Below are 22,869 nucleotides of genomic sequence, written 5' to 3' on the forward strand. Positions count from 1 at the left end.
AAATATTGTGAGAGCACTGTAGACACATGTAACTAATGTTTTTATTCATTCATACTTGCATTTATTCAGTCACTCAATAAACAGTTGTGGAATCTATGCTTTGTGCCAGATGCCACACTCATTGCTGGTGAGCATAAATAACACATAGTCCTCACGCTTTCCATATTCACAGTTTATTTAGATAAATGTAAATGTATTTATATTTATTTAGATGTAAATAAATATTTATGCTATTTTATACAAAATAGTGATAATAGAAGAATGTAAATGATATGGAAATTGTTTTGGAGCCCAAGTTCTCAAACTTCTGTATTTCATTAATCAGAAAACTTAAAAAGAAATTGTAAGAGGCTCAAATAGACTTATTTTGCTAACTTTGTGCTTAGAAAAACAAAATAGATTATTACAATCAAATCATAACATATAGGCAATTTTTTACTGAAAATATAGGAAAGGAAAAATATATAGGAAATATGATCTTAAGTCAAAATACATTCCTTCCAAAGAGAACTAATTAGTTATTTATTTCTGTTAGCAACTGCATTAGTTACCTATTTCTGCTTAACAAATTACCCCAAAGTCTAGAAGCTTACACATGGATATATTCTCTCACAGTTTCTGAAGATTAGGAACCTTGATGCAGCTTAACTGGGAAACTCTGGCTCTAGGTCTTGACAAGGCTATAGTGGATGTGTCTGTTGTAGTTGCCATCATTTCAAATCTCATTTGGAAGAAGATCTGATTCCAAACGACTCATGTAGGTATAGGCAAATTGGGGTCCTGATGAGCTGTTGGCTGGAGGCTTTCCTCCATTTATTCTATTGGTGACTTCACCTATCGTGGAACATAGCAGGACAGCTAGTTTGCTCACTCAAAATGAGTGAGCAAAGAGAGGGGTGGCTAAATGGAAGCTAGAGTCTCTCATAATTTACTTTTGGAGGTGGCAGCCCAGTATTTTTTTCTGGATCCTACTTATTTTTTTTAAAGATTTTTATTTATTTATTCATGGGAGACAGGGAGAGAGAGGCAGAGACAGAGGCAGAGGGAGAAGTAGGCAGAGGGAGAAGCAGGCTCCATGCAGGTAGCCCCATGTGGGACTTGATCCTGAGACTCCAGGATCATGCCCCAGGCTGAAGTCAGGAGCTAAACCGGAGAGCCACCCAGAGATCCCTCGGATCCCACATATAAGAAGTGTGATACTAGGTGTTCCATCCCACATGCAAGGGGATGAATACCAGGAAGTAGGGATCTGTGAGCCACCTTAGAGGCTCCCTATCATAGGAAACTTTTAAATTTTCTTTCATGTTATATTGCACTTTATGTTGATGAATCTCTGTAATTAAATAAAAGGAGAAAAATAAAGGAAAACCTTCTCAGAAGTAATACGGGACAATATATTCCCACATAAAAAAAGAAATTATTAGAATGACTGTTAAATTGATATAAGCAAAAGCTATGGGGTAAGAAACAGCAAGGTGAATTACTTGAGATCAACGATAACATACAAAGAGCAAATAGCACTGCAGAGGTGCTAGAGAACCTTATATACCATGTTGAGAAGTAGGGCTTATTTTGTAAAAAGTGTTTCAGAAGACATTGTGGGGAGTTCTTGATTTCTTCTTATGATCTTTATTAGTATAATATTTGTGAAATTAATTAATATCAAAGTTACTTTGATAAAAATATTAGTAAAGTCATTTGGGAAATGTACATATATTTGTTGCTCAATGGTCAGATTCCTGTAAAGAGTGAATCACTTGGGGATCCCTGGGTAGCTCAACGCATTAGCGCCTGCCTTTGGCCCAGGGTGTGGTCCTGGGGTCCCCAGATCGAGTCCCACATCGGGCTCCCTGCATGGAGCCTGCTTCTCCCTCTGCCTGTGTCTCTGCCCCACCCCCCGTGTGTGTCTCTCATGAATAAATAAACAAAATACTTTTTTTAAAAAGAGTGAATCACTTAAAATTAATTTTCTAATTACAAAATAAGAAAAAAAATCAGAGCCCTTTTCTGAGTTTTTTTTAAAGCCAAGTATGTATTTTAAACAGTATTTTGTCTTAGTCTATCCCTATAAGTGTTTAATGGAACTATTAAGCTTAGCCTTCTATCATTAAAATGGTTAATCCCCATTCTTTCCATTTTGAAAATTATTGATATGAAATCTTGGTAATAATCAGTAAAGTCCCTTCCTCAGAAGGCAAGGTCACATATTGCTTTGATGGTGATTTCATTAAGGAGCAACAGATATCAGTGAAGTATCACTCTTAAAAATGCCTGAGAAACTCTAGCTGGTTCCATTGGTGATTCTTTTTATGGCTTCTCCAATAACTCCATAAAATGCATGTGTGTACAACCTGAACACACGCACACACACACAAATGCATGTGCCCATACATAAAGGGAAACACAATTCCATAGAGAATAGCTTCAGAATATCTCAGTACAATACTCCTGGGAAGGTAGATCCTGGTCTGCAAATCACTTTATTGCATTTTGCTATAAATATGGTCCTATCACCTTCAAACAGATGTCCTGGGGGGTACTTCTGCATGTGCTTCCAGTATGTGATATAAAAACATTTGGCAAGCAGTTTAAATATTAATCCAAGCTTATAAATGTTTCCACCTAAATTTTTAATGTTTTCATCATATAACTAGTTTACTTTGTTTCACATTTCGAGGGCACAAAAATAAGATAACATTTCTTTGTAAAATCCAGATTGTACGGTATGGTACCTTTCTCACAATTAAGGAAATATCATTCTCTCTGCTCTGGGATAACTTTGTTCTAAAATGATCAAGAACTCCTGGGATTATGCTAAATCCAAGTGGTCAGCATTCCTGGTTAAAAATATGAAAACTAGAAAATCCAATGTATCAACGAGCAGAGATCATGATGAGTAAGTTAAGGTAGAAGGGAGTAGAAGTCTAGACTAAAAGAGAGCATGTGCCAAGTCCCTCTTGCAGAAGGGACTATAAAAGAGATAGGCAGCTGAGTGAGACTGAGCCTGAAAGAATAAGAGAAAGTATAACTGGAAATACAACAGGGAGATTCCTCAGAGTATTCGTAAAGGTATAGGAAGTGTTGTGATCACGTAGGGAGACTGTACAGATATAAAAAGAAGGATAACTCAGAATTGACCTAAAACGTCCTCACCTACAGTCTGGGTAGAAGTTAATCTTGCAAATGATAAGGAGCAACCAGACAGATTATCGGCAAACACAATGTTCAAGGGAATAAATATAGTGTTTCCAGAAAAAGGAATTGATTAACAGTGCTTAATGCTGTGGAAGCAACCAGAGACTTTAATAATAGAAAGCTGGAAATTGTCAGTGACTAATGAAATATGTTTTTGCAGAATAGAGGCAGAAGCTAAAATGGAATGAGTTTAGGATAAATGGAGGCAGAAATAAAGACGGTTCTCCCTAGAAGTTGGCATACTACATGGGGGAAATAGATTGGTTGTAGCTAATAGCACTTGCCTGGTTGAATAAAGGTAGTTTTAAAAATGTGGATGTTTTGGCTGTTTATTAAAAAAAAAAAAAAACAATAATTCTGCTCCTAAGTATATACCCTAAAGAATTGAAAACTGGTGCTCACACAAATTTCTATACATGCATGTTCATAGAAGCTCTATTCACAATAGCCAAAAGATGAAAATAGTCCAAATATCCATCAATATATGAATAAACAAATGTTGAACTGATATGTACTACAACATGAATGAGCCTCTAGAACATTATAATAAGTAAAAGAAACCAGACTCAAAGGATTACACATTTTATGGTTCTTTCTATAGGAAATATCTAAAATAGGTAAATTCATAGAGACAAAATGCAAATTGGTGATTACCATGGACTGTGGGGAGAGAGAATGAGGAGCAGCTCATTATGGGTATAGGGTTTCCTTTTAGGGTTTTGAACATGTTTTAGAACTCAACGGAATTTGGAGCTGGATAGTTTGTGATTGCTCAGCATCATGAATGCACTAAATACTACTGAATTGCTCATTTTAAAAGGTTAATTTTATATCATATGACTTTCACCTCAATTTTTAAAAATAAAATTAATCAATGATAAAGATCTAACAGCAGGAAAAAATAAAGTATGCAAGAAAGAGAAGAAGATATCAAAGTACAATATTCCTGAGAAGTCAGATGGGAGTTGGAAGGAAAGCAGAGATAACTTTATTTCTGTAATTATCTGTATTTTTTGAAATTCCATTTTAGGATATCAGTGTACAGAATTTAAAAATTGCAAAGTAGATAAATATAAGAGGTAAATATTTGAATGTACTCTTTTGCACATTTTCCAGAGAGCTTGTATATATTTCAGAAAAATTTCATTTCACTTTGAGTCTTTCTAAGAGCTAGAGCTATTAACTTTTGTCCAGGTTTGAATCCTGACTCTGCCATTAGGTGTACCAGTTTGGGCAAGCAATTTAATATCACTTTGCCTCAGTTTCTCTATCTGAAAATAGATATGATAAACATGTACTTCAGAGTGTTACTTTGAAGAATAAATTAAATAATACTTGTAAGGGTTTAGGGAAATGCCTGGCACATATTAAATGCCCAATAAAATTAGATATTTTTAATAATCATTCACAGATGAAAGCAATGTTATTAACCCATCATACTTAAAATCTGTGTTAACATCACTTTTCCTAAAGTTGTTCTTTGTACTAAGCATTTTATGCTTTCTATGTCCAGCACCCTTTGAGAATCAGGTAGGAAAAAGGTATTTGTCATGTGTGTCAGAGTTATGGAAAACTTGTTGTCTAAGTAGAAATCTACTTCAGTCTCATTGGTGCTATCTGAATCCAGCTAACAACTAAACATAAAGAGAATCTAAAGCTATTATGAGATGTTATAAATTAAAAATAATATTCTGATTTATTTTCTGTGGAACACTAAACACTCAAATAATACAAGTAATCAATATATTATTTTAATAACAAAAAATTAAGTTTCAAATGTTCGTAATTTTCTGTCAATATTGACAGAAGCATCGAAATCTTTTTCTCTAGTAAACTTCAGGTGAATTAAGATGCATCTTGGTTTTTGTTTATTGTAATTGAAAAAAATCTATTACGAGTTTGGTTTCCTGGGGATAAGAAAGTCCATCAGAATAAGTAGATTACTCTAAAAGAAAGGGAAAGATTGAGATAGAGAATTTATTCTTTCAGTGTGCATTGGCTTTTGATTAGTCAGTGCTAGAAGCTGTCATGAGAAAAAGAGTTCAAATTGTAGTAGAATATGTATTTGCATCAACTTTTCATTGAGCCAGGATAAAGAAGCTTAATATTATAAAATTTTTAGCACAGTTCCATGATATGAACACATTTTACCCTTAAGAAAACTATAGAGATAAGAACATAACCTCTTCATGGTTTGTTGTGATGGTTAAAAATATATATGTCTATATCTATCAATGTCTGGCACCTGATAAATATTGTTACTGTTAACTATTATTTTTGTATTATTTGCTTTTTTGAAAAATGTTGTTTACCAAAAAAGTGACACATGATTCAAGAGCAACTGTAGATTGATGAATATATTTTTTTACTTTGAAAGGTAAAGTGAGACACATGACCATGTAAAATCTTTCTCCATATAAAACAGTTAAGGAAACCAAGTAGTTTTGATGGACTTCTATATTATAATTCAATTTAAAAGGAAACCAAAACCACAATTTTCTCATATATTTCACAATTATTTTAAATAGCATAAAATGTAAATTCTTTAATCTTCTTTTATATATTGGATGTCCTACCTTGATCATTTATCAGGGAATATGATAAATCTGGACTGATGTCTAAGATTACTTTGGAAAAAAAAACTTACGTTAGTCCTAACTTTCAATATTATTTTCTTATTTACCTAGAGAATAGGGATTTTATTTAATAACATACAAATTTGTCAATTATAAGTCAATATTTGATCTAGCAATCTTAGGGTTAGGAATTTACCAATACACAAGGAGTTCATATTTAAACACAAATGCATAAGATGTCCATTGCAATATTTTTAATAATGAATACTGAAAACAACTGAAATGTTCACTAGTAGAGATTGATTATATCAATTCTGGTTCCTTTGTACAATAAAGGACTACTCAGAAATTAAAATAAATGTGATAGACATTAATGTATTAACATAGAAGTCATTATAAGTTATATTATTTTTTAAATGTCTATAGATTAATTCATTAGGTCACACAAAGCATGTGTATGTACACATATAGTGGAAGCTTTTGAAATATAGCTTTATGGACAAGGTTTTGGGTTAAGAGCTAGGGGCTTTCACATTATATTTGGGACCTTCTGATAAATCTAATAATATCTGGTTCTAATAATGTCAACAACAATATCTGGTTGATGCTATGATGGGTCATTTTCACTTTATTATATACTTCCCTGTATTTGAAATTAATAATACTTTCTAATTTAAGGTAACATATTGAATATCCTGATAAAATAATACATTTAACTTAGTTCATCTATATCGTTGTGTACTCTTCTTTTTAAATCAATTGTAATTATGTACTTATTTATATTCTCCTTTAAACTATGAGTTTTTGAGAGCTCTGAGAATTAGCATAGCACCTGATATGAATGGTAGATATTTAACAAATACTGCTTATATGATCCAAAATATACATTTAGAACATAGATTTCAAAATAAAATAGACATGGATTTAAATTTAGATTTTTCCAATATTTAGCTGATAGTTATGGGTATGTTTCATTACTACTGAATTGCAATGAAAATAAACAAAAAAAAAACAATCATTCTTTATCATATAGAACTTTATTAATGATTACATGATACACCATTTTTAAAAAGAATGCTACTGTGATTGTCATATAGTAAGTCTTGAATAAAAATAAGATCTCTTTGTTATTTTCCTTTTTCTACTACTCATTTAATAATCCTCTATAAGCCATCAGGTTCTCCTTGCAAACATTTTAACACATTTATTTTTTTATATCTAAGTCATTTCCTGTTGGAATGAAATAGAAGTTTAAAACTCCAAAGGTAAGTTGACAGAAGATGTGTAAAATGTTCTCCCATCTATATGCAGTAGGGAGTGGCTATGGGACATTAATTTTTGGAAGATATTTTTTATCAAATATTTTTATCATTAATCATGTATATAAATATATACTTAAGCAGAAAAAAAATATGATATATCAACTTTGCTTCCAGAGGAGATCCAAGCAGTGGCAGGCAATATGAGTAATTTAGGAGACAGTACAAAAAGCTTTAGGATAATATATAATTCAGTTATAGAGAGGCAAGTCATTGTTGTTAGTCTGAAAGAATTATAGTAATTTTTACTGCCACCATTTATTACTTTGGATTTCTCAAGGTGAAGGGTTAAGGGAACTGCTCTTCCAGAGATGTTGTTGTTCATGAAAGTCGAGGTCAGCTTGTCTTTGTTTTATTTTTAATTATTCATTTGTTTTTAAGTTGAGTTAAGAATTTAAGCTTTAGCTACTAGCTAAATTTATTTTTTTTCAATGTAGAATTAAATCATGAATTTAGATTAATAGCCTCTTTGTAATATTGCCATTGCCCAGTGGACTAATTACAAAACCACAAGCAGTAGGAAAGATAAGAAAATGCAGTTACTCATTTTTTTGGAATGTTGACATTTGGCATACAGCTCCAAAGTGGATGTTTACACAGTAGCTGTCGTTAATATCCTTTTTCAATAGGTTATATTTTATTTCTGACTTGATTGTCTCATCCTATATACAGCATACTAAACAAACAGCTGTTAACCTATGCATAATTAAACATATTTCACAAGGCATTTTAGATATTGTAAACATTTCCATTCACTCATTCGCAGGGAATTGTGCTACTGTTTGTTATTGGATTTGAGGAAGTCATCTGATCATAATGAAGTTCAATGAAATCTGAAGACTGGTTAGAAAAGGCTTAACCATAACCACTTGCTATCTATTGAAATATGTAGGGAAGCACAGATTGTATCATCCTGAAATTGTCACACATGGTGCAACTCCATTTGCTAACAGTCACAGAGGGTGATACTTGGCATTTGAAACTCTACCATAGTATTAAACTCATTACATGAAGTGATAATATCTAGTACAGGATTTTTAAAAAATGTCTCATTGTTGGTTGTGATTTTTATTAAAGTTATCCAGTTTTGATTTTTCAATGTTATAGTTTACTTCCTTTTTTTAGATCTGTGTTCTATGAATCACGTATAATAATTTTAGTCATTACTGTTTCTGAGATCAGATCTTGTGTAGCTTGGAAAGGCCAAATGAAGCCAACAGGATGAAGTTTCATATAGGTGTGGTCTCATAGGCCTAGGAGGCTGGGAACTGGCTCCAAAATCAGAAAGACCCAAGTTAAAATCCGTATCGACTACCTCTGAGCTGAGTGGTTTGGAGAATATTAATTCACCATTGATTCATTCCATCAGTCCATCAATAACATTTATAGAGTGGTAACTTTGAGGCCAGCACCATTCTAGGCACTGGGGAAATAGCAATGGACCAAGCAAAATGTAAAGAAACAAACAACACACAACAAATATTAAGTACCGTGAATCTCCAAAGGGAAAATCTAATCATGCAGGGTTAGCTGACGCATGTCTAATACAGCTGGTCTAATACAAGCTGAAGCCAAAGAATGAATTGGCACATTTGGAAGTAGGAGAACTCAGAGAACCCAGGGCAGGTGGCCAGAGCAGTATGTGTGGGGTCCCACAGACTGACTTGTTCGTTTGAGGAATTGAAATGAAGCCTGATTGGTCTACATCGTGGTGGTGATAATATGGGGGTTGCATGTTTGGAAAGGACAATTGTGGCTAGATTCTGAAGGGCTTTGAGAGGAATGTCAGGAATTTAGACATTTTTCCTAAGACCAGTGTTTAACCCTTCTAAATGCTGGTCTATTCAGCTATAAATGAAGTTAATATTATCTAATCTTATGAGGTCTTTATAAAGATTATATGAGCTATATGTATATCATTTGCTTAGGAACAAGGTCTGGCACATTATAAATAATTTATCATAATAACTATGATTCATTTTGTTAAAGGCTATTCCTAGGTTTATTATTAAGTAAGTCAATTTGTGAGTAAGCACAGGAGGGCATCAGGACTAGCAGATCAGAGCTCACTGGGAGCCTATTTACTAGTGAACAGTAGTAGCATAGATAGATGCTTTCCAGGAGATATCAACTTCAAGAAGAAAGTTAGAAGCAAGCAGGCATCATGGCTCTAAATTGGTGGGGTCTACTGCAGTGATTCTCGAGCAGGAATGATCGTACTTCTCACAGGACATTTGGCAATGTCTGGAGATATTATTGCTTGCTACAAATGGGGGTAGTGGGTAGAGACCAGGAATGCTGCTGTCAGTGCACAAGATCACCACCCATAGCAAAAACTGGCAATAGTGCTGAGTTTGGAAACCCCACAGTGTGCTGCCAAAGTTGCAATACGGGCAACTGCTGGCAAAAGATGCCAACGGTGAGTTCCTGTCTTTAAAGCTCTTTATTACATGGTTGTCTCTCTTATGTTTGCTTCCTTCTTTTATACTGGAATACAAAGTAAACATCATGTGGTGCATTAGTCATAGAGTTTGCTTATTCTCAAAGCTGCTGAAACATATATACCTTTTCTAACTAATCAGCTTAAGCAAACCTGTGCAGTGGGTGGTAATTGTAGCTGACAATAGCAATCATGTATTTCTGAAGTGGCTGTGGAGAAACATGAAGATTATATGGGAGTGTCAAATCTATGACTTAGGCGGGGAGGTGTCAAACATCTACAAACAATATTGCTAGAACATCCAAATTTAGCGAAACCATTTTTTAGAAGAATGTAAAGCTAGTGTAATATATAGAATCTGGAAAACATTAATGTAAGAAACTATTATCTACACTAAACTCAAGGCTTATCAATACATGTTATTGATGGTGCTGTGAGACTCTATATACAATCTCCTGAATTTCTTTAGGGACTTCTATATTTGTTTTTATTGCAATATTACCTTAATTAGATATCAAGTAATAGTAGTGCCTGGGAGTGCTCATGGTTTTCTTTGGGCTTTTTTTTTTTTTTTTTTGAGGTGGGCAGTGCTCATGTTTTAAAATTCCTAATTTCAATATTGAATAAGAACAAATGCTTCTGTGGTGTTTTATGTGTAAAATTTGGCAAGTTTATAGTATCAAAAATTATGTATACTAAATGTTAATTTACTTAAGTAGTCCAAATTTATTTTAAATATAAACATTTGAAATTAGTAAATACATTCTAATAATGTATGCAAAGTCAGTTATATGTATATTAATTTTTGTGTGAGTACATTTTAATTTTGAATGAAGCACTTCCTTAAGTGATAATTACTAGAATCTATTAAATTCAAACATTCCTTTTCACAATGCATAAGTAACAAGACTCCCGGATAAAAAAGGTATTAGTATTTAGCAAATTTCATAGGTCAAATGAAGTTAGGAAATATAACTTTTAAAAGTTTAAAAACAATTACAGTTGACCCTTGAACAAAATCTGGGTTAGTGGTACCATCTCCCTAGGCAGCCAAAAATAACAGTATGGGGTGCCTGTGTGGCTCAGTTGTTAAGTATCTGCCTTCAACTCAGGTCATGATCATGCAGCCTTGGGATCAAGCCCTATGTCAAGCAGCCTCTCCACTCAACAGGAAGTCTGCTTGTCCCTTGTCTCTCTCCCTCTTCCCCTCCCTCTTCCTCTCTCTACCTTCTGCTTGTGCTGCTCTCTTTCTCAAACAAATAAGTAAAATATTTAAAAATATTCCTGTGTGATTTTCTCTTCACCAAAACTTAATTACTATGGCCCACTGTTAACCAGAAGGCTTACTGATAACATAGTTGGTTAACATATATTTTGTGTTGTATGTATTATATACTATATTCTTTCAATAAAGTAAGCCAGAGAAAAGAAAATATGAAGAAAATCACAAGGAAGAAGAAATACATTTACAATACTATATTTATTGAAAAGAATCCAAGTATGAGTGGACTCACACAATTCAAACCTGTATCGTTCAAGGGTCAATGATATTACATTTTTTAACCTTTTAATTCAGAAGTAATAAAAACAATCAAATATCAAGATGGGGTAGCTGTATAAAAGCCACAAGATTTGGGGTAATATTTCAAAATACCAGTCTGATTAATGTCATTCCTCTATAGAACATCTTTTCATGATTTCTCACTACTTTTGGTTAAAACAAATGAGCAAACAAACAAGCAAACAAATAATAATAATAATAATAATAATAACTCCCTAAGAGAACCTACTGCCCAGTACAGTCTTTTTCTAGGTCTCTGGTCCCCCTTAACGCCGGATGCCTATTGCCACAGGACCTTTACATATGCTATTGCCTTTGCCTGAAAGTCTCATTCCAAGTAGTCGCTTATGCTATGCTTATCAATCAGAGTAAGTCAAATCTCTAGATGATACATACTCAAGGAACCTTAATCTCTTTTTTTTTATATTCCTATGACTGGTCATTTTCTATGTACTTATGTGCTGATTTAATAGAGGGAGCAGAGAAGAATTGCAGCCATATTTCTAATGAATTTATCACAGATTTACAGGGTTTACCAGTCTTATTTTCCAGTCATTCCTTGTAATGACATATTTGTGGAAAAGATGAGGCCACAAGAGAAAAGAATAATAATTATAAATAAGATTCATATTTGTATAGGGCTTTATATTTTATTAAACCTATTTTAAGCCTTATTCTCATTTGATCCTTGCAATAATCCCATGAGGAATATAGGAAACTTATTTAACAAACATATTTTAAACATCTATTATGATGCTGAGTGCTAGGGATACAAATACAAAAATAAGCAGCAATTTTACTCCCCTACCCTCAGGGAGATCCTTTTCTGAGAGGGGTGGGGAGGAAATAACTAACTATAATAGAGGGTAATTAGGGCTATGTTTAATAATAAGAAAAGATTGTCATGTGAATGAAAACAGGAAATTGTTAATTCTGCCTGAAGAAAGAAGTGGGAAAAGCATTGCAAGCAGAGAAACAACTTGAATAAATAACACATGATAGATGGTTTGTGTTGCACAGAACTCAGAGATGTGGAGAAATACTAGTAGAAGACCCATCTTGGTGTCTTCTGCATATCTCTGTGTTGGCACCATTATTAGGCAGGCTCTCCTCTGTTAGCAACAAACAGTTCCAATCTCATATGTTGTTCTCTCAACATTTCTGATAATTGTGTCAAAACTGTGTCTTATGGATTTCGTTTGGGTAAATCAGACACTTTTCTCAGAGGTAGGCAATGTGTTGATTGTCCATATCTGATTAAAAAGTCTACTTCAAAAGTCACATCTAGATTGAAGGTATCCAAACCATGTGCTTTAAACTAGTGGTTCTCAAATTTTAGCACACATTAGACTCCCCTGGAAGGCTTATTAATACAAAGATGCCAGCTAGCACTCCCCAGAGTGTGTTTGATTCAGCAGGTCAGGGTGGCAGTTATAACGAGTTTTTAAGTGATTCTGACACTGCTGATCTGGGAACACAATTTGAGAACTTTGAGACTTTTGAAGAATAGTTTCTCATGAAAAATCTGAGTGATGTTTCCTAAAGATACAGACTGGATTCCAAGCTAGCTAACACCACGGAATTAAATTCTGACTGTGCAAATTTGGGAAGTCTATGATAACTGCTCCCATTTCAGTCTTTTTCCTTTGTCCTTGACCCTTTTTACTTTAGCTGTTCAGTAGCCCCATGATTCTCTTCTGACTCTGAAAAGTTGCTTACCTTCAGGTACCAGATCTTTACCGTTATAAATCAAAACATGTTCTTTTTTTCCTTTTCCTCAGAAGAACCTGACCCAAAGATCTGATGGCAGCATAGCCATTAAAATCACAGGACAGATCCAGAGTTCTTGGGTTAAGAACCTTGTTTTATCTTTTATCTGACTTTGGGCATGTTACTTAACATCTATGTACCTCAGTTTCTTCATATGTAAGATGTTGATAATAAATAATAGTATCTAATAATAATAACACTGTCGTAAGTTATTATGAGGATTCAATGAGTTAATATATGTAAAGTGCTAAAAACAGCTCCTGACACATACTTAAGGACTATATAAGCCTTAGCTCTTATTAAAATCGTCCATTGTCAGTGGCTTTAAATAATTAGACTTGATAGATTTTAGAAGAGAACGGGTACTGAAACACTGACAGAATTTAATCCCTTCCTTTAACAGTCAATATGCATCCCTACAGAGAATTAAATGATCTGGCCAAGGGTAAAGAGATGGTTATTGGGCTCAATACTCATGGTTCTTCTGCTATTGCTACTATACAATATAATTTTGACTTTTTTTCTAATGAAAAATGACTTCTCATGGAAAGAACAGGAATTTCAGAATTATAGGTTCCCAATCCCAATCATAGGTTGGGATTCCATTTTTCCATATTCTAACCAAAAAATTATGAGCAAATTAGACATTCTTTTGAGCTTCTATTTTCTTATTAAAGTATTAAAAAAGATTTGTGTGTGTGTGTGTTTGTGTGTGTCTGTGTGTGGGGGAGGGCTATATACAGATTTGTGTGTAAAGTGCTTACACACTGTGCGTGCTTAGGAAAGTATCAGTTTCTTGGTAAATTTTCAAGTCCCTTCTTCTTTTCTGTTTCCTTACATAAAACTATTGCATCTAACATGAACCTTTGTTTGCTATGTTGAGAGGATGACTATGGTAGAAATTGTAGGTTATACATAGATTATATGAATATGATGGGGAAAATATTCTACAAGAGGGTTTTCTTTTTCTTTTTCTTCTTTTTTACAAGAGGGTTTTCAATGCCCTACCAAGCACTTTTGTCAGTGATTATCCCCTTCAATTATCTATAGAACTATGAGAACAATTATTAATAGCTACCATTTATGGAATGCTTAAATATGCCTGGCATTGTGCTAAGTTCTTGACATACAGTGATATACATATTCCCCATCACAATGCTAGGGATATGGCACTACTGTTAGGCAAGTTTTGCAAGGGAAAGTATTTTTACTGAAGTCTGAATGTCTTCTAAGCCCTCATGCAACTTGGTTTATACCTAAATTATTAGGACTTTTGTGCCATGTGCCATGTAAGGGTTAAACACAAGGCAAATGTAAATGGTAGATCTTGATTGAAATGACTGACACCCTATTTTGCAAATGAATTTTAGTTTTTAGAGTGGCTTCATGTATGTTCATACTTCTTCATGGAGATGATTTGGGAAAGGTGAAATATATGCTCATTCTGAAGTCTGTGATATGGGGACACCTCTCTTCATATGGCCTATTCTTTTTATGTACTGGCCTGTATCTGGTGAGGAAAATTGTCCCATGCTGTCCTTAGAACATGCTCTGTTTTCTTGCCTCTGACTTTGCTGAAAGATTTTCTCCTTTAAGTGGCTTTATCCACCTTTTCCATTTGCCTAAATCTGATAAATTCTTCAGAATAGCTCAGTTGCCTTCCTTCATGAAGTCCTGCCCAGAATACACTTGATTAATCACTGATCTCAGAGTTCTAATTTGCAAAATGTCTTAAAAGTATTTAATGTACAATTAATACATGTATAAATTTGAAAAATGAAAGAGATAAAACAAATAAAAATAACTGCAATTTCACCAATAAGAAGTTATGCTTACAATTTGCATGCATGAATATGTGTACATGTGAAGTTACATATATATGTAAATATGCATTTAAGAATTGTATAGGCATCTATTATTCTATATTTTGCTCATCTACTACACATCATGCTATAAAAATGTTAAAAATATCATTCATCTATACATGTTAAAATAGTATCTTCCATCCAAACATTTACATGAATTTTATTAGTCAGTTTTAAGCCCTCTATAAGGCATTCCAAATGACTATGTAGCAAGACATAATTTGTTTTCTGTCTACTTATTTAATATAAGATCTTGAGCAAATTACTCATTCTGTTATTTTCATGGAAAAGTATTTAACTTATAGAATTGTTTTGAGGACTAGATAAAATAATGAAAATAAGATGTGAAAACTATAATACAAGTTTTCAAAAATATTTATTGTTAGTATTATTTTCATGATTATTATTTATTTATTCATTCAACATATGTCAGCTATGTATCCAGAAATACACTCGATCTAACTTAACTTCTAGGGGTAGCCCAGGTGGCTAAATGGTTAGCAATTGCCTTCAGCCCAGGGTGTGATCCTAGACACCTGGGATCAAGTCCTATGTCGGGCTCCCTGCATGAAGCCTGCTTCTCCCTCTGCCTGTGTCTCTGCCTCACTCTATCTCTCTGTCTCTCATGAATTCATGAATACATAAATAAAATCCATACAAAAATCTGTTTAAGGTATTTTCATTAGATAACAGAACTTCCACAATTGACAGAGGGATATAATGGATAAGCATGTGGCAAATTAGAACAGCCAAGACTTTAGTCTTAAAAATGAGGTAGTGATACAAAAAAATTGCAGAGAACAAGATTTCCCATATTCAATGGAGATTTCATAACGAGCTATCCAAACTTGTAACCTGCAACCTCAGGAATTTTCTTTTATCTTCCAGATTCTATAGAAAAAAAGCAAAAACCAAAATAGCTCTGCCACATCCAGCCACTGTCAATTAATGCCTGGAACTGAATTAACTACGAGAAAACCAATTCAAGTAACAGGAGACTCACCAGCTGTCAGGCAGGGTTAGTCTCCTTGGAGGGACCACATACATATCTTGTTGCCAAGGAAAACAGCCTATAACATCATCTTTTTTTCAGGGCACGGGTAAATTCCTGCTTCATCCATACAAAACCTTCAGACCTCCAAGAGGCCAGAGGGTACAGATTAAAATTCATGCCTAGCAGAAATAGCTTCCACCCTCCTCACTATACTCTTGTACACAATATTCAAAAGAGGATCCCAAGGACTAAGCTATTGTCTCAGCTCTGCATTTGAACTCCGTTCATGTACAAGCATAGAGCGGCTAGTGTTTTACAAAGGGCAGGGGTGGTTACATTGAAAGTACTTGGCATTATCAGAAATCCTTGTTTATATCCTTTTTATGGGAGCCACAAAATGTGTTTGCTACATTCTTTTTTACCTTAAGTCTTTGTTGTCAGGTTGGGAACACTGCTGAATTCTGTTAAACAATGGGGAGTGGGTTTTTACAAAATAACCGTGTGTGTGTGTGTGTGTGTGTGTGTGTGTGTTCCAAAGACCTGTAAAGCAAAGGAAACTATTAAGAGAAAATCTTAAAGCGAATCTGTGGGTTACCGGGCCCATCTGGGTCTTTACTGACTGTGTTCCACTGGTTTATTTGACTGGAAACACCTGTTGTTTTCTCTGCAGAGCTGTTGGGAAGAAAAGGTGTACAGCCGGAGCTTACTGATTAGAACATGTGGCTGGTGCATGAACCTTGGTAAGTCGTAGTAAAGCAAGAGTGTAAATACTGGAGTATGCATTCTTTGTCAATTCCATGCTACTTTTGGAAATTTGTTGGCATTTGTTTTTTTGTACTTGGCACTATAGACTATTTTAATAATGTTTACACTCTTGTTCTGCTCCCTATCGCAACAAGCTGTTAAGAGAAGCCACATTTAAACAAGCATCCCTGAATCTTTTGCTGCTACTTGAAGAGGGTAGCAGGCTGTTCCTCAGAATAGTCTGTAAAAGATCTTCTCCAAATAAACTACTTTAATGCTAAGCAAAATGCCACATATGTAAAATAGGTAATGCCGGATTATGTAAAATGCTTTTTTTTTAAGATGAGGGAAAAGGACTTAGCATCAAATAAATCTGTCAGCATGGTGAGTTACAGAAATAGTTTTAAAGGTAGTTTGAACTGTTTAATATTGCAATTACTATTTACTTCTTCAAATTAGCCTCCATTATCTTATGAACAGATCTCAAGAATGATTTACTTGACCATCCAGGGGCTTGTGGTCATATTATAAAAAGATGTTTAAAGAATGTTCTAAGAATCTTCTGAAACCTAATTTAATCTTTGTATCAAATACTTTTACTTATTGCTTATCCCCTTCAAAACACTCCCACTATCCAAATTTCTCAAGGAATCCTTTTTCTACATTAGTGTTAATGCATTGGTACGCAGTAGGGAAATTAGCCTTGAGTTATATGTATCAAGAGAAACAACAAAGGGAATGTGCTTTGTTCTTAGCAAGCTTACTTAATCTCTCAGATATGTAAAGATGAATCAGAAAACAATATGAACCAGCTCATGTCCTTAACTGCAATCATAGAACGAATGTTGAACTAAAATGTATTTTAGAGAGTACCCACTTTAGACCTTTCTTTTTCTTTTTGAGAAAAAAACAGGTTCAAAATGCTAAAACAATTAACCTAAGGCTAACAAGAAGGTATTTGGCAACATGTAAATAATCCAAATGGAACTTTGCACCATATAATTTTATCTTTATCAAAGGCCAATATTATCATTTAAGCCTCTCTAACAATTTCTAAAATATATGAATTTATTTTGGGAGGAAGCCGTACATTTAGACCTGTGTGGTGTCTATTTATAAGTCAATTTTCTTGGAATCTGCTTTTATATTTATGGTATTTACACATCTGTCTTCCATAATATTGCCATTTCTTAGAGTCTGTCTAGAGCTTTGACCATTCAATCAACATTCTATTTAGTAAGATATTGAATCCAAAGATGCACTGAAACAATCCCAATGAAAGACGCGCTTTAGGAACTAATGTCAGGCAGAAGCAGTTAAAATACTTGGCAACTGACTGAACTGCTATGCTTGCCATGTATGAATTTCCTAGAGATAAGGCAAATTGTGCTTTGGCAAGAGATTAGTACTTTTTTTTTTTTTTTTTTTTTTAATCATTTCCTCTGTCTCACACACAGAGGTTTAAAAAAAAAAAAAATTAAAAGGCGACTGCTGTCCATGGTGCTAATTGAGAGCTTTACAGGGGAAAGGCACCTTGTATATAGCTAGTTTGTGAAAAACCCTTAAGAGATACTGATTTTAATCACTATAATTTTGGCAGTGACAAGCATATTTATATACTAGGTTCAACACCTAGAGAGTCCTCTCCTAAGTCAAATGAGTTAAGGGTATCTGCAATCATTTAAATAGACACATTTGACTTCCATGTAATTTTTAGGGAAAAATAATGGCAAATGGACAAGTGTTGAGAGTTACTCTTTAAAAAGACAGACTTAGCCTCTAAGCTCACATGGTTTATTTTAGCAATTTCAGAGGCTCTGTACTCAACTTCTTGTGTGAATTGTGCTTTATACCATTCCATTTGACAATTAAAATGAAAAAATGTGGAAAAAGCCATTGTTTGTTTTTTCTATAGTGCCATCAATGTGCACTGCACTGAACAATAGTCAGGGCATGACAAACAAAGGCTCTGCCCTGTGGAGCTTACAATCGAGCAGCATGATACAATACAGAACAATACAATTCAGAACAAGCATGTGGTGATTAACAAGCTTTCTAAGTGACATTCTTTGCAGAATAGGAGGTTTTTTTTAAAAAATAAATCAGTGGGTGAGGGGGTGGACATACATTAATTGAGAAGCCGTTTCATCTATTGGGACTTCAACAGAAAACACAAATCAGCCTTGGGTGAATAGACCAGGGAGGAAAGATTAGGAGGATGGTATGATCAGTAATTAAAGATTTCAGGGTAGGATATCTCTGCAGTGAATGAAGAACTGGGGAGCTCCTAGAAATAATCAGTATAGCCATATTATAAAGAAGAGAATAAGAACCAAGGTATTTAATAAAGAGTCCTTTTCTATATCAGGAAAGAAGGTAGGTTTGAAAGCATCCATGGAGAGCACATAGGGATGGGAATATGTGGTGTGTGCTTTATTTTTTTTTTAAAGATTTTATTTATTTATTCATGAGAGACAGAGAGAGACAGAGACAGAGAGAGAGAGAGAGAAAGAGAGAGAGGCAGAGACAAAGGCAGAGGGAGACACAGGCTCCATGCAGGGATCCTGATGTGGGATTCAATCCTGGGTCTCCAGGATCACATCCTGGGCCGAGGGCAGGCACTAAACCACTGAGCCACCCAGGGATCCCAGGTGTGTTCTTTAAAGTTAGAAATTTTACTTGAATCATACAGAAATTCTGGCAGGCATTTGATACATGAGCTCTAAGTTGGTTATGGAAGAATAAATGGTGCCAGATAGTTAGAATTGTATGTTGTGAAGTCATGAATCCATAGCAGTAGCTGTGTAGACTCAAGCATATTCTGGAATGTAAATCCATTGTTCTGTGTGTACAACATTTCAGTAAGGTAGAACAACTATTGGAAGCAAGAAGGTATTTATTTCACCCCAATAGCAATGGCCAATATTCATTGAGTGCCTACTATAGCAAGGTACTATTCTCAACAAACTTGTATTATCTCCTTTATTCCTCACAGCAGCCCTGTGAGGTAGGTAATGTAATTGTTATAAAATCCCCTCCACAGATGGATAAATCAAGGCACAGACTAACTTCTGAAAATGGAGTCTGGCTTCAAAATCAATACTCTAAGCACTATGTATAAATTCCTTTCAAAATCCAGATTACCATTCTCAAGAAAAACTCTCCTTGAAGGAATCCTATATTTTCATGAAGGTTAGGAAACAACGATCTCTTTTGTGCTTTTGTAATTCCATATATCATTTTCCCTATACAGTTTGCATTCTGCTCATGACTACCTTATGAGTCAGTAGATTAAGATGAATGAGATGCTATTGTTTATGTGGAGTGCAATAGACTTAATATCTAAAATTCTAGATTAAATATTAAGAAACTGGAAAGAATATTATGAATCCTCTCAGCCCCCATGAAAGAATAGAGTTAAATGGGTAAATAGAACATGTAATAGATTAAATTTTGAGCCACTGGAAAGTATTTGCAAATGTCTTTTTGCTATACGTGCTTCATTGCAGGAGGCCCCAAGTAGCTTATGGCAGCCTTGGTTCACCAGTACCACATCCAAATAGATTATAGCTAAAGTAAGAACTTAAATAGTTTTCCTATTGTTTATCCCATATGTAGCAGTATCAAAGTCATTTCTTGCTATGCAAAGATCCCTTATCTTTCTATTTTTTGTGACTTTGTCACATACAAGCTATCTCTTTACTCCAGAAGACTTCATAAAATTCTTGAATGTGAATTATTTTAAGTGATGTTTTATTTTAAAATACAGTGAGCCCTAGAGCACCTTTTGCTTCAGATAGGAGGAGATGAAAACCAACTGCTATAGGAAACTTCTGCTATGGGAATTATTGTGACAACCCTAAAGGAATTGAGACCACTAGTTTAAGAACATGAGAGCAAAATGTCAAAGACACTCAACTAGTTGCTTTTCTTGCTAAATGTAAATTTGCATGATATCTTTGTTCCTTGAGCTTAAATAACAATTTTTCTTCAAATCTTCCCAACTCGTAACAAGTAGTTTAGCAAATAAACAAATAAGAATGGAGAACACACACAATGAATTTTGTCAAAAGCTCTATTTACACAAGATTTTCTGAAACTCCTGAAATGATTGTCAGCAGCTGTGCATTTAACTTTTAACTATAATAATATAGGCTAGAGTCAATATGAGGTGGGGAAGACCCAATGGAATTTAAGGGCCCAAACATGTTTTCTTCAATGATACAGATTTAGACACAAAAGGCCTTGGATGATTTAACTTTATTCATGAGTACTATTACCAATTTTTAGTTGTTCCTTGATCTATTTTTTCATTCTCCATCCTGTTTATTAATTCTGTCTCATATGCTAAAAAAAAAAAATTCACCAGATCTTTCGTAAATTAAACAGTAACAGTAAAACTACCATGTTTCATTCCAAATAACTGTGGGGTCTTTCTCCTTTCAAAGGCTGCATTTCTTATTTACAGTGTGTCCCCTGGGCCCCTGAAATAGGAGTCTGTCATTCCACTCCACTGAAATATCTTTTTCAAAGATAATTAAGGATTCCTTTTTTTGACTTTTATTTTTTTTCCCAAACTGAGATATAATTTATTTCAGTGAAAGAGCAGAGAGTTCAAAATATTTTTTAAAATGTGTGCACTACATAAACCATAGACCTTAGTAGATATGATAGTATATTTGCATCATTCCAGAACATTTCCCTTTCCGCCTTACAAATGTGATGAAAGAAATTGGAACAGTTATTCTCTCTGGGGGGATGGATAATGCATTCTGATTTCTTGTACCATAGATCATTTTTTTCCTGTTGTAGAACTTAAAATAAATGGAATCATACAGTGTGTACTCTTTTGTATCTGGTTTCATTCATGTGAATATATTTTGGAATTCATCAAAGTTGCAGCAGAAGTTCATTCTGTTTTACTACTAGGTGGTTTTTGTGAAATGAACAAACCTCAATTTATTAATCCATTCTCTTGTTTATGTATATTTGGATTGTTTCCAGTTTGGGTGCATTATGAGTAAAGTTTTTAGGAGCATTCTTGCACATGTTTCTTTCTGAACATGTTTTCATTTCTCTTGAGTAATTGTCTAGAAACAGGAGTGCTGCTGAATCATAGGGTAGATATATATTTGACTTTATGAGAAGCCTCCAATTTTCCAAATACATTAACTATTGTACATTCTTACGAGCAATGAATAAAAGTTCTAGTTACTCCATATACATACCAATATTTGGCTTTGGTTCAGGCTTTGTAATTTTGACTCTTTTAGCACATAGGTACAATATCTCCTTATGATTTTATTTTGCATTTTCATAATGACTAAGGATGTTGAGCACCTTTTCTTGATTTTATTGTTCAATCATGAAGTGTTTGTTCAAGTATTTTGTCCATTTTATTGAATTGATTGTTATGATTAGTGTTACTATCATTTAGTGGTGATAAATGATACCTCATAACATACACACAAATTAATCCACAATGAGTGTAACATCAAAGTTACCAAAACTGCAAACTTTTAGAAGAAAACATACAGAAGTATCTTTACAACATAAGCAGAAATTTCTTAGAAGGGACAGAGAAAGAACTATCCATACAATAAAATACTGCCATATTAGATTTCATAAAAATTAAAAGCCTATGCTCATAAGTTACCATTAGGAAAATGAATAGGCAAGCCACAGACCAAGAGAAAATATTCACAATGCATATATCTGACAAGTTCTTGTAGGGAGAATATATGAATGACTAATGATCTTTTAATTATTAAATATATGGACTTTTCATTTCTCTTATGGCTTATTTTTTCATTTCATTTGGTCTTCTTTGACCAGCCATTTCTTGAAAATTTATTCTTCTTAGTTGTTGGTGCTTTTCTTATTTGTTCATTTTTTAATTTTCATTAAATCATCTATTTTTATAATTTTAACTGCTTCTTTTGGAATTTTCTTCTGATGTGTTATCCAAGATCTTTTTATTATTATAATTTTATGTTTTTAGAAAAAAGAGCTAGTCTATTTTTTTCCTCAGTGGTCTAAATTCTTGCTACTCACAGTGTTATCTGTCAACTAGCAGCACCGGCATCTGTGAGCTCTTTAGACTTGCAGAACCTCAACACCTGACCGACTATATCAAAGCTGCAGTCTAACAAGATCCCCAGGTGATTCCTATATACATTTATTAAAGCTTGAGAAGAAGTAGTATTGTAACTTATACCTATGGTTTTAACTGTCTCCTCTTCTGGTAGTTCTTACATATTTAGTAAATGCCATTTTAATGTAGTCCAGATTTATATTTCAGTGTACTGAGTATCTTCAGATGTCTGATATTTAAGTAGGTATGTAAAACACAATATGTTCAAAAACAAACTCATTATCTTTCCCTTCTTTTATTTCAATATCTCA

The 22,869-nt window shown here is 34.0% G+C and overlaps 1 protein-coding gene across 9 annotated transcripts in view; it reads left to right on the forward strand.

Annotated features, from left to right (window-relative positions):
• TENM2 (teneurin transmembrane protein 2) overlaps positions 1-22,869 on the forward strand; it is a 3,550,639-nt gene that overhangs the window by 1,620,215 nt on the left and 1,907,555 nt on the right. For 6 of the 9 annotated variants that reach the window (XM_041750477.1, XM_041750478.1, XM_041750479.1 and 3 more), the window contains exon 1: positions 16,390-16,460. The gene's annotated coding sequence lies outside the window, so the exon portion shown is untranslated. Of the gene's footprint in view, positions 1-16,389; positions 16,461-22,869 lie in introns of those variants that run through there. The other 3 variants (XM_041750467.1, XM_041750468.1, XM_041750476.1) reach the window with 2 other exon arrangements.

This window comes from Vulpes lagopus, chromosome 3 (genome assembly GCF_018345385.1).
Source record: "Vulpes lagopus strain Blue_001 chromosome 3, ASM1834538v1, whole genome shotgun sequence".
NCBI classification, from domain to species: domain Eukaryota; kingdom Metazoa; phylum Chordata; class Mammalia; order Carnivora; family Canidae; genus Vulpes; species Vulpes lagopus.